This window comes from Cheilinus undulatus, linkage group 15 (genome assembly GCF_018320785.1).
Source record: "Cheilinus undulatus linkage group 15, ASM1832078v1, whole genome shotgun sequence".
NCBI lineage: Eukaryota > Metazoa > Chordata > Actinopteri > Labriformes > Labridae > Cheilinus > Cheilinus undulatus.
Genome location: NC_054879.1, coordinates 34,383,706 through 34,396,951, shown reverse-complemented (window position 1 = coordinate 34,396,951; position 13,246 = coordinate 34,383,706). Strand labels below are relative to the sequence as shown.

The 13,246-nt window shown below is 45.6% G+C and overlaps 1 protein-coding gene across 2 annotated transcripts in view; it reads right to left on the bottom strand.

Annotated features, from left to right (window-relative positions):
• bcor (BCL6 corepressor) overlaps nucleotides 1-7,458 on the bottom strand; it is a 42,986-nt gene extending 35,528 nt beyond the window's left edge. For both annotated transcript variants that reach the window (XM_041807822.1, XM_041807824.1), the window contains exon 1: nucleotides 6,681-7,458. The gene's annotated coding sequence lies outside the window, so the exon portion shown is untranslated. The remainder of the gene's footprint in view (nucleotides 1-6,680) is intronic.
• Between the last annotated feature and the right edge of the window lie 5,788 nt (nucleotides 7,459-13,246).

Sequence of the window (13,246 nt, the reverse complement as noted above, 5' to 3'; positions counted from 1 at the left end):
CCTGCATTTCTGATGTGGTTTTCATGCTGTCACACTAAATCTTACAAGATGCTATATCAAGATATGATTTATGGCTCAGATAGTCATGACAAAAGCTGAACTTTATCCAAATTTTGCTCACACTGCCTGAGCCTGGTCCAAACCCTGACGCAGCAGATCAACAGGCGTATAGACAACTAGATGTTAGAAAACAATCTGGAAGTCTCTAAGCTGCAGGAATAATAAAAACCGAACTATGCTCACATGTAAGGCGCCCTTGAGTCCGCTTTATGATGATACTCTTCAAATCTGGGCGTTAAAATAGTTTTTTGCATTAGTAGCCTATAAACCGGACGCTTATGTGGAATAATGCTTTAAATGTCACTGAAGGAGAGGACGGAGGGAAAGGAGAAAGTGTGTGGGGATATGAGGGGAGCGTGTTGACGCTCGTCCCCGCTGCTAAGAATAGTTTGCGCAACAAACAACTCCCGACGGCCGTCCAATCCATCACCGCGGTCGGCAGCAGCAGCAGCAGCAGGAGGAGGAGGGAGGGAGAAGGGGGAGGGGGGCGCAGCGGTCGGAGCTGCGTTTATAAAGCAGACCGCTGGAGCGGAGCCCCGACTCGCACCATTAAACAGAAAACCACCGGGCGTTTCAGCGGGACCTCATATAGCTCTACATGTATTTGCGCTCTTTTTTACACGGAGGAAACAAAGAGAGAGAAATGACCGATAAAAAGAGCCGAAAGAGGGAGAGAAAATAAACTCGATCCTCCCCTTTCCAGTCGTTTCCTGTTTCTGACGACAATGACCTGAACTCTGCGTGACCCGCCGTGTGTGCACCGGCACAGCTCATCATTTCCTCCCGGGCTCAGACCTCCGGACTGCCCGTGCATAGCAGCGTGTGTGCGCACCGTTAATGAAATGTGTGTGTGTGTGTGTGGGGAGGCTGAGGAGGGTCGACGAGTTTGAAAGGTGGCCGTTAGAAACTTCCTGCCTCTGCACGAGTTGAAAATTACAAATTAGGAGCGCAAATCTGATCGCAGCACGGTGAGGTTTGATTGGCTGTGTTACACGGGAAACGGGAGCGTGGGTCTATGAGTGCAGGCACCCTCTCCTCTTTGTCCCTGGAGCTTTGCCAGACTCTCTGAAACGCAGAGCTCCGATCAGCTCGAAAAAAAATGCAGTGTGACGCAGGATAATCTCCGCAGCGGCGGGGGTGGGGTGGGCATAAACACGGATTAAATACGGGTGCGCGCACACACATCCACACTTTTCCACAAACTCTAACATGAGGCTGTGTGCGCCCACGACGAAAGGAATTCAGCGCTGTTTCACTAAACGCGGGAACGAATCAGAGAAACAAAAGCCCCGGGGCCACACTTTCACCAACACTAACACCCAGCATCCACCCTTATCATCGCCCTGACACGTGCCTAATTGTGCTATGATCACCTCAGGGTATCTCCATAACGCTCTCTGTGGAAAGTTGAAGCCTTTTTTTTTAAGGTGTAGCAGCTTGAACAGAGCCATAGGAGCCGAGGGAGACAGAGCAAATAAACGCTGGACAGACACACGGAGAGCGCGCTGCTGGTGGAGCGCAGAGCCTGAAGCAGCCAGCAGCGTCTCTTCAGCTGTCACATTATTAGCGACCGAGCTGTAAACAAGGGGCCCCTGCGTCCTCCCGGGCCGCTGCACAGCCGCATGCAAGTCGGTGCACGGTTCAGTTCCCCCCCTCGGCAGCACGGCCGTCAACAACGGCCACATTGTGAGGCCCCCCGTGCTGTCACCAGGGCCCGGGCGGCGGCTGCTCAACTGGCTCTATTCATCCCGGGCCAAATGGGGACTAAATGGCCCTTTATGCCACCAAAGGAGCCGATTGTAATAGGGATGCGCATGCATGAGTCGGCCAGCGTTTACCGGAGGTTTCTTGACTCTCCTTTGAAATGCTCGCATTGCTTTCATGTGTTGGATGTTCCAAATGAAAGCACATGACGCTAAAGGACTGATCCGCCTCCATATGACCCCCCCTCCCATATAGGATGAATAGTCTGTTTAAAGAGGAGGCTTAATGATTGGTGCGCAAAGACGTTAATTAGGCTAAATGAACGTCAGTTTAAACAGCCCGGGAGGTAAACCCAGCTTCACACATAGCCTGGATATCAGCTTTTAAAGGTCACACGTGTGACTGTGGGGAAAATGAGCCCTAGATCCTATTAGAGCAAAATATTTACTGGGCTAATTGTTTACTGTGGATGTACGGAGCCTCGTGATGATCCCCAAGTCGAGGTCAGAAGCTTTTCCAGCCAAACACGCACGTGATGTGCCATCCACCCAGACAGCAGACATAGCATTCCTGCTTTGAAGACGGTTAGTGTAATAAACTCCTATCTATCGCCAACCTCCCGCTGCCAAGCGTCTGTGGGATTTCGTCAGAGATAGGAGCCCGAGGCACCGACATCTAAAAACAAATGAGGAGGGTCTGATCAAGACCGAGCGCGCAGAGAGGCAGAGGAGGGAGGCGAGGTGTGCCATCATTACTGCGATGCTAAATCAATCTTCCGATAGGCCAGAGCGAGGTCAGGAAACTAAACACGGGGTGATTTGGATTCAGAGCACGTCATGGAGCTGAGTTTAACACGAACGCGGAGCAGCCACGTTGCATTTGGACATTTTATGGATTATAAAGGGGGAAACTAACTGTCTAAAAACGGATCTAGTGCGTAATGGGCTGCAGAAATATGAGCATTATTTATCTGTCAGGCATTTCAAGCAAAAAACAACAGGAGATATAGTTTGCTTAGAGCGTCCTGTCCGCTTCTGTGCCGGGGAAACAGCGCAGGAGGTCGACACATCTCTGCGGGGAAGTGATCCGTGCGCTCCAGACCTCGTTGAAACTAAAAGCTTTGTGGAGCGCTGAGAGAGAGAGCGAGAGAAAATAGAGAGGAGGAGGAGGAGGAGGAGGAGGAGGAGGAGGGGGGGCTGGCAGGGAGGGAGGGAGGGCGGCTCTCCCGTTTCATCGCGAGGTCCCGGGAGGCCAGAGCGGAGCATAGCTTCAATCAAACCGTGACGTCTCCTCCGGGAGCTGCGCAGCGCCTGGAAAACCGATCTCTCCTCGGCTCTCTGCCGTGCCTCCGCTTTTGTTCACACGCAGCTCGCCTCAGCAGCGAGCGCAGCGCCGGCAGCGAAGAGACTGTTGTTTTATATCCGGGCGTAAGCGAGAGAGGAGGGAAAAAACAAGCGCGACAACAATAAGACAGACCTCCTGCCTCCGACTGGAACGAAACCAGAGCACCAGCGTTTATTTAGACGGGTTCTTTTCCACAGACATCCCTGCGTATTATCCAACACAGATTACATTTGATATGCAAAAGCGGTCCCGTGATTTTATTGACGTGCTCTCTGTCTGTGCGTAATATTCCCTGCGTGCTCCCCATTGATTAGAAAAGCGGGCAAACAGCGGGTTAATGGGTTTAGAATGAAAGTGATGTGATTGTCCCCCATACAAGAAGCCACCCCACGGAGCTGTGCGCTGACACATCCACTGTCACACATCACTCAGCATGACAATGGGCCCCAGCAGGCACGAGGCTGGCGTGTACTTCAGGTGCGCTTTCCCCCTGCACCGTTCACACGTTGCTCCAGAAAACGCTGCGTAAAAGCCACTTCTCTTTCTTCATAACAGTCTGATCGCTTGACTCATACGAATCAAGGCTGCCTCAGTGTGAAATAGTTCATCTTTAAAGTGATTTATGATCATTAAGAAAATGCAAACACCAAGAAAAGTATCCTCCTCTCTGTTTGGAGACCGCCCTTAAACCTCACTTTGCCACTTTACAAGCCCGGGCAATAAAACCCTATTTGAGAAAGAAGTGTGAAGTCAACGCGCGAGAGAAGAGAGAGAAAATAAATCAGTTTGTCGATCTCTAAGCAGCCCTCCCCCTCTCTGTGCTCCAACACCTGGAAAACAGATCAGCCCCATACTGACATCACCGTGCGCAGTGGAAAAATGATGCGCAAAAAAACAGTCCAACGGGGCACACTATAAATAAACTCGGCCCACACAAAATGTGAAGTATTTGTTCAATGCTTCCACAACATGCAGCTGTGGGGGAAAAGGCTATATTAGACTTAAAAAGCCCCTTGTGAATAAGTCTATCTTTGCAACAAAGTCTGTTTGTATTGAGGAAAAGACGGATGAGGTGGAATTTGGAGGGAAGGGCAAACATCTCAGACGTTATCTATGGAGGAAAATAAGACAGAGACGCGTAAAAGTTGTCCAAACTAGTCTTACTTCAATACTGACTCATTATTAGATACAAGAACGTAACTTGAAGTTTTTGGCAACTGCTGCAATATTTACGCTGGGCAAAACACTGGCACACTTTTAATGGAACCACTTCAATACACGTACACACTCATATTCTAAATTCACGTTAAATAAAACAGAAAATATCTATTAAGTATTGACTATTTTGACAACCTTTGCCCAAACCTATAATAGTATGGCGGTTATAAATGGAAATATGCCTTTAAAAATTGAGCTGCTCTGTAAAAGGTGCGTCAAAATGCACTGAATTTAAGAAATCAAGAGTTATTTGGACGTTTCTTTAAGCAGTTGGCCACGTGCTCTCATGGGCCATTGTTCCTAATTCCCATGTGGCTTATTAAAAAAAACAAAACAAAAAAAAAACAGCTTTACTAGCTCCAGATCATCTTCGAGTTTTCCTCCTCATTCTATGTAACTTTAAGCGTCTGTTCCATCTCCACACCAATGGCAACCATGGTTTAATTTAAATACAATTAAGCTTTTATTCTGCTGCAAATGCCCCTGAAGTAGCCTCCACCCCCCACCACTTAATCCCCCTGCTCCACTCCTTCGAAAAAGGTCCCAACACGAGGTCCTGCATCGCTCCTCGAGCCTGCACCGAGCCGTCTGCGCGTCATCACGAGAGCTCCTCCACTATACTGTATATCCTGCGCAGATTGCCTGCCGGGGCTGAAGTGCTCTTTTAGTAGCTGCTTCCCTCACTAAGCTCGTCAATGAGCTGGAGCCAGCCAATATGAGGCACATCGATCGTCCTAAGAGAGCGTCCCCCTAATTAGTGCCTGTGTGGCTCCAGGACAGACGGCATGCAGGCAGGAGGGGGAAAAAAAAACTCACGCGATATGAGCCGATCTTAAGCGATCTTGAAGGTCCCGATAAGAGGAGATTTTACGAATATGACCTGCTTTGCTGGTCGTGAAAGTCACGGAATACAGTCCCAGAGAGCTGCTTTAAAACCGTTAGGAGAGACGATCCTGTTTGGAGCCCATCCAACACGGCTTCCAGCACTTATTTCAATTAAACAGCAACTTTATGAGAAGTGGTCGCCCACACTGGCGCAGGGGGAAATGACTGGCAAGAGGAGCTCAAAATCAGCGTTGATAATGGCACAATAGAAATAAGAAGAGCAGATTATAACTTGTTAGTTCAAGCTATCAAAAAAGAAGTAGAAATTATGGGGGCAGTTAAAAGTGTTACTTTTCACATGACTAAAGAGTCTCGTGTAACACTTTCTCCCTACAAGAGAGCAGCCCGTATCTGAGCTAGAAGGGGAGGAGGGGGAGGGGGGCCTTAACTGGCGCTACATGGATCCTCCGTGCGCAAAGGATTTTCCCCCGCAATGCAAAGACGAGTCACACAGCATGCGTGCAAGAGAGGAAGACAACAGACTGCAGCGCAAAGTCAGAGCGGAGAACACCTGCAAGACATGAAGCGAGAGCGAGACAGCCTGTGTATGCGTGGAGAGCTGTGAGTGTGTGTATCCGTGGCACGATGCCAGAGCGGTTTCCATCAACTAGACAGGAAGGTGAGCGGTGCATCCCCCCCACACCCTCTCCTCAACACTACCTTTGGGGCTGATGAGACGCCCGATCAACGTCCACTCTGTCCAAACAATCCCCACGCACACCTCCAACCCCGAGAACACACACACATACAGCTGTCACACCGACACACTCACACCCCGGGGATGCCCTCCAACTGAACTGAACCGTGTATAAGCGGAGCAGCACCGCTCGCTTCCCTTTGGCAGGGCGAGGCTGAATTCCGTAACCTTGTTTAGCGCAGAAGCTCCGTGTGCGCGCACGTACACGCGCGCACACACACTCCCACCCTTTCCCCCCCACAGGCGCTCACACATACACACACTTTGTCACTCAGCGGAGTGCGAAAAGCCTGAATATTCACCGTCGAGGACGGCGCCGCTTTCAAGTCCGCTAATCTCCTGGACGTCCTTCTCACCTCCGTCCTGCTGACAGCACAGTTAGAAAAAAACACACAGAAAGGGAAAAAAAGCGGCCAAGATCACGGTCGGATCATTATGTGTGCGCGTGTGTTATTTATCAAGCACATGCCACTGCCCCGCCGAAACGCACAAAGACCACCCTATGCGCTATTCTTAGAAGTGGCCGATCCTCTCCCAGTCTCTGCGCACAACACCGGGCTTTAACGTTCAGATTTAGCCTCACAACAAGACCGCGCCAGATCTAAAACACACTGTTTTAAAACAATGAACGCTTCAAAGCATCGCTAGGCTTTTGTAGTACACTTAAATCAACATAAACAAAGCGGCGAGGGTTTGTTCCCTCATAAAGGATTCCACACCGCCAAAGACAAGTGAATTAAAACACATTTCTCTTTGTCATTGATTGCCTCACCTGGTTAATTGCTGATAGTTCCAGCCGTCGTCCGTGCGCCACAACTCACGCCTTTTTCCTGTTTTTTTCCCAAGTTAACTGGGAGGACAGCGATCCGTGCGTACGTAGACTAACCCGGTTACGGTCCTGCCTGCTGGAGACAATCCCGACCAGGAAAAAAACAACTAAAAGTGTCTAACAGGTTATCCACTTGTCACGAAACAAAACAAGCCTAACATATAAAGCACTCGTTGCTCGTTCTATTGTCTACAGACAACTCTCATCCATTCGCCTTTAATTTAAGCGGACTTTTCTGCTGCTGCAAATGTCACTTGTGTTGCCATAAAGCAACAAAAAAAAAGATCCTGCGCGGAGGAAAAACGAGAGAGAAATCCACAAAGAAAATCCGTTATGGTCCTTTAAGTCGTGGAGCCTCAGCCCGGGCCCCCAAAGGATACAGGTGGCGAGGTCGTCGGACTCGCGGAGAAATTAATTCAGCTCGGCCGTACCTCGCAGCAGCGCCATGTTGGGTTTGAGCGGAGCACGCCGTGCTCGGAAAAAGCCCCTCTCTCCCGCTCTCCGTCACTCCATGTCCTCTCCGGCGCCGGATTCTGTGTCTGGGAAGGTTTGCTGAAGGTTATTCCGTGAAGCTTTCCGTCCCGCGTTTTCTTCTTCTTCTTCTTCTTTTTAGCGGAGAGAGAACACCCCGGTTCGCACGGAGGACGCGCGGAGCTGTACGGGGAGTGCCGCACAGAATGGATGAACGCTGCCGAGACCGAGCGACTCGCTCCACTCCCACTCGCGCAGACTCTACCCAGAAGGCCAGTCGGGAGACCGCAATTACCATAAGCCTCGAGCGCACGGCTCTGGCTGCGCGCGCACGCACACACAGAGAGACACACAAACAGAGCGAAGCACACATACACAGGCTCCGCTGAAAGTCCAAAACAGGAACAGGCGAGGTTTTAACAGCAGAAATACGGCAGGAAAAAAGAAGTGGAATACAAATAAAAAACAGAGACGTAAAAATAGCCGCTCGGTGAACAATTTGAAGGATTTGGAACATTCTGAAGATAAAATTTAAGAAGAGAAATTTGACAAAGGAGAAAGTGTAAAAATCAAGCTTTTGTTAAAGGCAAAGAGCCATGCAAATACATTTATCTCCATATACGAAACAGCTGGTTTTCACATTTATATTGTGCACATTTTGGTGGAGCATCACTATTTCTATTGTAATGAAATCACAGTTAATAGGTCTATATTATTTAGACCATTTTGTGAGTGACTTTCAAATGATTAACGTTGTCATTTTGCCAGTTACTGGTCATAAGTAGTCCAGTATCACTGATGTTGGTTGTTGTGGTGTACTCTTACTATATCCCCCTTATTTTTTGAAGCAGCCCACCCAGCAAAGGATAACCAGCCTGTGTTACAAACGAAGACGTCTAAGACCTTAATGCATATCTAGTTCACCTATGAATGGGCCTTTTGTACTCTCACATTGTCACTGATCTGCTTCAAGGATCATTAAGCAATTAACAGTCAAGGAGAAGCAGGTTTTGTGATCACTAATGGCTCACTGACTGTAGGCTGAGACAACTACATGCTTTTTGAGTTTATTCCATGCTCCTCAGCAGTGCTGGGGGTAATGCATTGCAATAAATGCTTTAGTGTATTCAGCAGGGTAAGGCTCAATAAGCTCACAGTTTGATTCACAGTTTTGGGGCCATGGTTTCATATGATACATGCATCTTTAAGCAATGTATCATATGTAAGATTTATAAAGAGTGCAGTCATGAAGTAAAAAAAAAAAAAAAAAACAGCAGGTGGCCGTGTTATTTGTGTTAAATCATCATTCATGTGAGCCAGTTACAGACCCCCAGACTGGTTCACTGGTTGTAGCTTTGTTAACGTCTGTGACCCACTCTGCTTTCACATCCAGAAGCTAAGAAGCTGAGGAAAGGCATAAGAAGTCGACCGGTCTCGTAGCTTCGCTGTCTTCTTGCTAGTTGTTTCCAAGACCTTCCATTCGGGCAGAGCTTGGGCCCCCAATGGGGTCCCCGTGAAGAACAGCGAAATCATGGTATATCATGAAGTTGAGCTGTGATAACTATATTTTGTTTATATACCTGAATAATAACCACTCTTATCAAAGCAACAAATATTTCTTATTTATTTGGTCTTTGGTATGTAGCTTTCTAAAAATGTAAAACCCTTTTCTTAAAGGGAACATATTATGCAAAAATCACTTTTTCAGGCTTTTCTAACAAAAATATGTGCCCCTGGCCTGTCCACAATGCCACTAAGTACCAGAAAAATCCATTCCCTTCCAACCTCTCTTTCTCCACCTTTCAGAAAATGTGTGCTGAAACAAGCCGTTCTCAGATTTTCCCAGCATGATGTCATGTGGGGAGTTAGCCCCACCCCCAGGTTCCCCGCTTGGAAGAAAGTTCCACACTCCTCTCTTGATCTTCCTCTCTGCTGCTGGCTGAGATGCTAAGTGGGTTACCCTGCTGACTTTGGTCTAGGAGATTGATGGATCAAATCCCTGTCAGGTCCTTAACTTTGGATAAAAGCGTCTGTAATCTTGTAACATCTGGAGCACCATATCCATTTCCTAAGAGGTGTGTGGTCAGGGGCGGAGTCAGACAGCTCAGTACCATTTAAAGCCACAGACACCGAAACATCTCGTTCTGAGTAGGGCTGAAACAGAGGGGTTGTTAGACGTTAAAAAACTTTTACTAGAGTGTTTTTCAGCAGCAAACTTCACAGGTATGTTTTGGGGACTTTTGAGACCTAAAAGGTAAAATATGTCCCCTTTAAAAACAGAGTTAAAATGGGGTTAAAATGACAAAAATGGAAAAGGTGGCGAAATGGGAATTTAAAAGCAACAGAAATGGGTTCAAAGGGGCAGAAATGTGTTATTAGTGGCCAAAATTTGATAAGATATCAAAAATGGGCACAACAAATGGTAAAACTAGATCAACATCGGCGAAAAAAGTAGTTTATAGAGGTGAACAGTGGCAAAAATGAACTAACAGAAGAAACAATAGGCAAAAAGTAGCAAAAAAGGTTAAAAAGTAGTAACAACTGGCAAAGAAAGTGGTTAAAAGGATCTAAAAGTAGGAAAAAATGTCTCAAAAGTGGCAGAAATGGGTCGAAAAGGTGGTGAATGGGATTTTAAAATTAGGTAAAAATTGATTAATAGTGGCAAAAATACTGGGAAAAAGTAATGAAATGGTTAAATGTGGCCGAAATTGGTGTAAAGTGAAAAGAGGCAAAAACCTGCAAATATTGAACTAAACAATAAAAACTGCAAAAATAGGAGGTGAAAGGTGGTGAAATTGGATTTTAAAAGCAGCAGAAATGGGTTAAAAGTGGCCAAGAAATGGATAAAAGAGCCAAAAAAGTAGTGGTAAAATATGGGCATAACAATGATAAAATCAGTCAAAATTGGCAAAATGGCAGTAGAAAGTAGTGAAACAGTGTGAACAGTGGCCAAAATGGGTTAAGATAGCAAAAACAGGCAGAAAAGTGGTGGAAAGGCTTTAAAAGTGTCAAAAAAATTGCTCAAAATTGGCAGAAATGGGAGGAAAAAGTGGTATAATTTGATTTACATGTAGCAAAAGTAGAGAGAATTGGCAAAAGTGAGTTAAAAATGGCAAAAATGGGTGGAAAAGGAGGGGGAATAGGTTTAAAAAGTAGTGAAAAAAATTAGGAATTATAGTGCAAAATTTATGAAAAGTGCCAAATAACAGTGGTAAAAATTGGCGGTAAAAGTGTCTTAAAAATGGAATAAATAAATAATTAAAAAATCAGGACCCAATAACAGTTGGAAACACTTTCAGCTCCAAAATTAGGGAACTGTTACCTGAAACATAAGCTAGCAAATATGCTACTGATCCAGCATTCATGAGCTGATACTATCAATAAATCACAACTGGGGGTGGCCAGTTCTTTGGGCTGTGAGGGCCCAGCCAACTCTGTGGGCAGGCAATGTTTTCTGTTTTTTTTTTTTTTTTTCATTCAGACAAAAGACTGTTGATAATATTCCGACATATTTGACATGTTTGCATACACTCCATCTAAACATGATGGTTCAGGACAAATACAAACACCGTTACACCTCTAGAATTTAGATTTTTTTTTTGCCTTTGACATCCTAGAAGAAGAGATTTTGATATCAGTATACTCTATGGAGATTGAAAAATAAGTATCTGCGTATACCTGTGCAAACACCACTGGCTGTGGCTCCCTCTGCTCCTCACTTAAATGGAAGTGAGAGCTATTTTGATGGGAGGGGCAGAGTGCACACTGTGCAAGGAAGGTTGCACTCCTTTGATGAAAAACAAGTGCAACATATACGGCACAGTAGTTATTTAATCTTGATTATCTGGTTTCCAAAATTATTTGAGCCCAGCAATAGGTATGGAGAATGAAGACACAATGAATGTACATCTTTTATCCAGAAGATTTATCTAAAAAATCTAAATTTAGACAAGGGGGTTGCTTTATATTCAATCAAACAGCGAAGGTAATCCTGTGTGGAACAAGGCAGCAGAGAGCGAGAGACAGCGAGAGAAGAGGGGGAGGGGGGGAGGCAGCTCAAGGCTGGGGCACATCTGTTAAGGCTCCCATGTCAAGTGAAGGAGGAGGAGGAGGAGGCTATGAATATCAAGCCGCCTGAGGTGTGTGTGCATCATGTGCCTGCATGTGTGTTGGAGGAGAGGAAGAGATTGAGAAAAGCCAGCAGACAGACAAAAGGCAGAAAAACAGACAGACAGCAGAGAATTAGGAGTAGGAAAAGAGAGCAAGACTTGGAAATGGAAGGTCTGGCTGTGTTTGCTGCAGCTGTTGAAAGTAGGAGTTAAAGCAGACGGTCATAGACAAACAAACATAGTAGACAAAGGACTCACATATGGATGCATCGAAAAATAAAGCTTGTTTTTAAAGAGACGTGCAGAAATCTGGAGGCCGATGAACAAGGAAAGAAAGCAAAGGAAAAGAAAGTGAGGATCAATGATGTGGAGGGGAAAAATTGAGCCAAAAAAGCAAAACCATCCTCAAACATCAATGTGTGTCTTAGTTTTAAATCAATTAAAGCTGTCACCTCAAACTTGAATGTATTCAGGGTGAACTGCAGGGCATATTTGCTTTCATCAGCCCCACCCTACACCTCTCATAACTGGGAGTCACCCACTACAGCCACAACCATGAAGCAGCTGAGACAACCTCCAAACAAACCCGGCTACATCTGAAAACACAGCTCAAGCGTTAAAAGGACACACATGCTCACCAGTGTTTTCAGGGTGACTCCATCTCAGCACTACAATGCCAAAGTAACTTGACATTGGTTTATTCTTTTCCTCCTAGAATTGTGTGTCACAGCAAAAATGCTGTGAAGGACACAGCTTGGTTAAATTTCTGGGTCTCAGCTGGTTAAATCTTGTTTCTTATTTTTACTTTTATATGAAATACTGTATTCTAATAAAGCTAAAATCACCATTAAGCATCTCTAATTCACACATTTTCCTGATTTTTACATGACTGATGGCATATAGTACCCCTCTTTCTGCCAACTTAACTCTTTTAACACATCACATAAGACATTTTCCACACAATCAGGTCTTGGCATTGTCCAGACTTGCCCTTTCACACATGCAGCTCACAGGGAGAGATTGTCCTTGTGAGACTTGTTCTTAACGACTTAGAAAACTAGCACTGGTTTAGGTAAGAGAAGTCACCTGGGGCAGAGGCAGACTTCCGTAATGATGACAGTGTCTGTGTTAATATCATGACTACATACTGCATATGGTATTTTCACACATGAACATCACTCCTGGAAATTTTAGGGCTGAGCTGCATGTGTGAACACATATGCCTTTACCTGGAATATTTTACTGCAAGCCTGATTGTAAAATTTCATATGAGGTCAAGGTGAGCCTTTGTGTGCTTACAATAGGTTATATAATGGGAAATTCACCACTAAAGAGCATGTAGGGCTGATATTTATATCATGTGATTGATCATGGACAATTGCAAAAATTGTGCATGTAATGAAGCTGCTTCCTACTTTCATAGCATCAGACTCTGTTGCTTTGTCTGCCATTTCTGTGTCTTAATTTTTATGTCCTGCCTAAAGTCTGGCAGGGCAAAAGTGGTCTGAAATCTAGCAAATCATCTTGACCGTGTCTACATGCTTAAATGCATTGGCTGCTGCGATGTGATTGGTTCATTAAGCCCATTTCATACTGGGCACATGAGATGCACATCTTGGCTGCGTCACAGCTTAATTTTAATTTCTGCATGCATAATAACAAGTCAGGGCCTGCGTGAGCTGTGTGTCTCACATGCCTGATTCATGAGTCTCATGCACTGAAAAGCTACAGAACAGAAGGCTCTACTATTTTTTTCCACAAGCTATGCACATCTCCTGGGCAAAATAGACAGGAAAATTCCAAATAGACAGCCATATTACTTTGTTTTAGCAGATCTGTATGTCCATATCGGTGAAATATGTTTGCGGTATGTACAGTTTCTTGATGACTCTGCTGAATATCACAAGCCAAAAAGCTTCTGTCTGATCA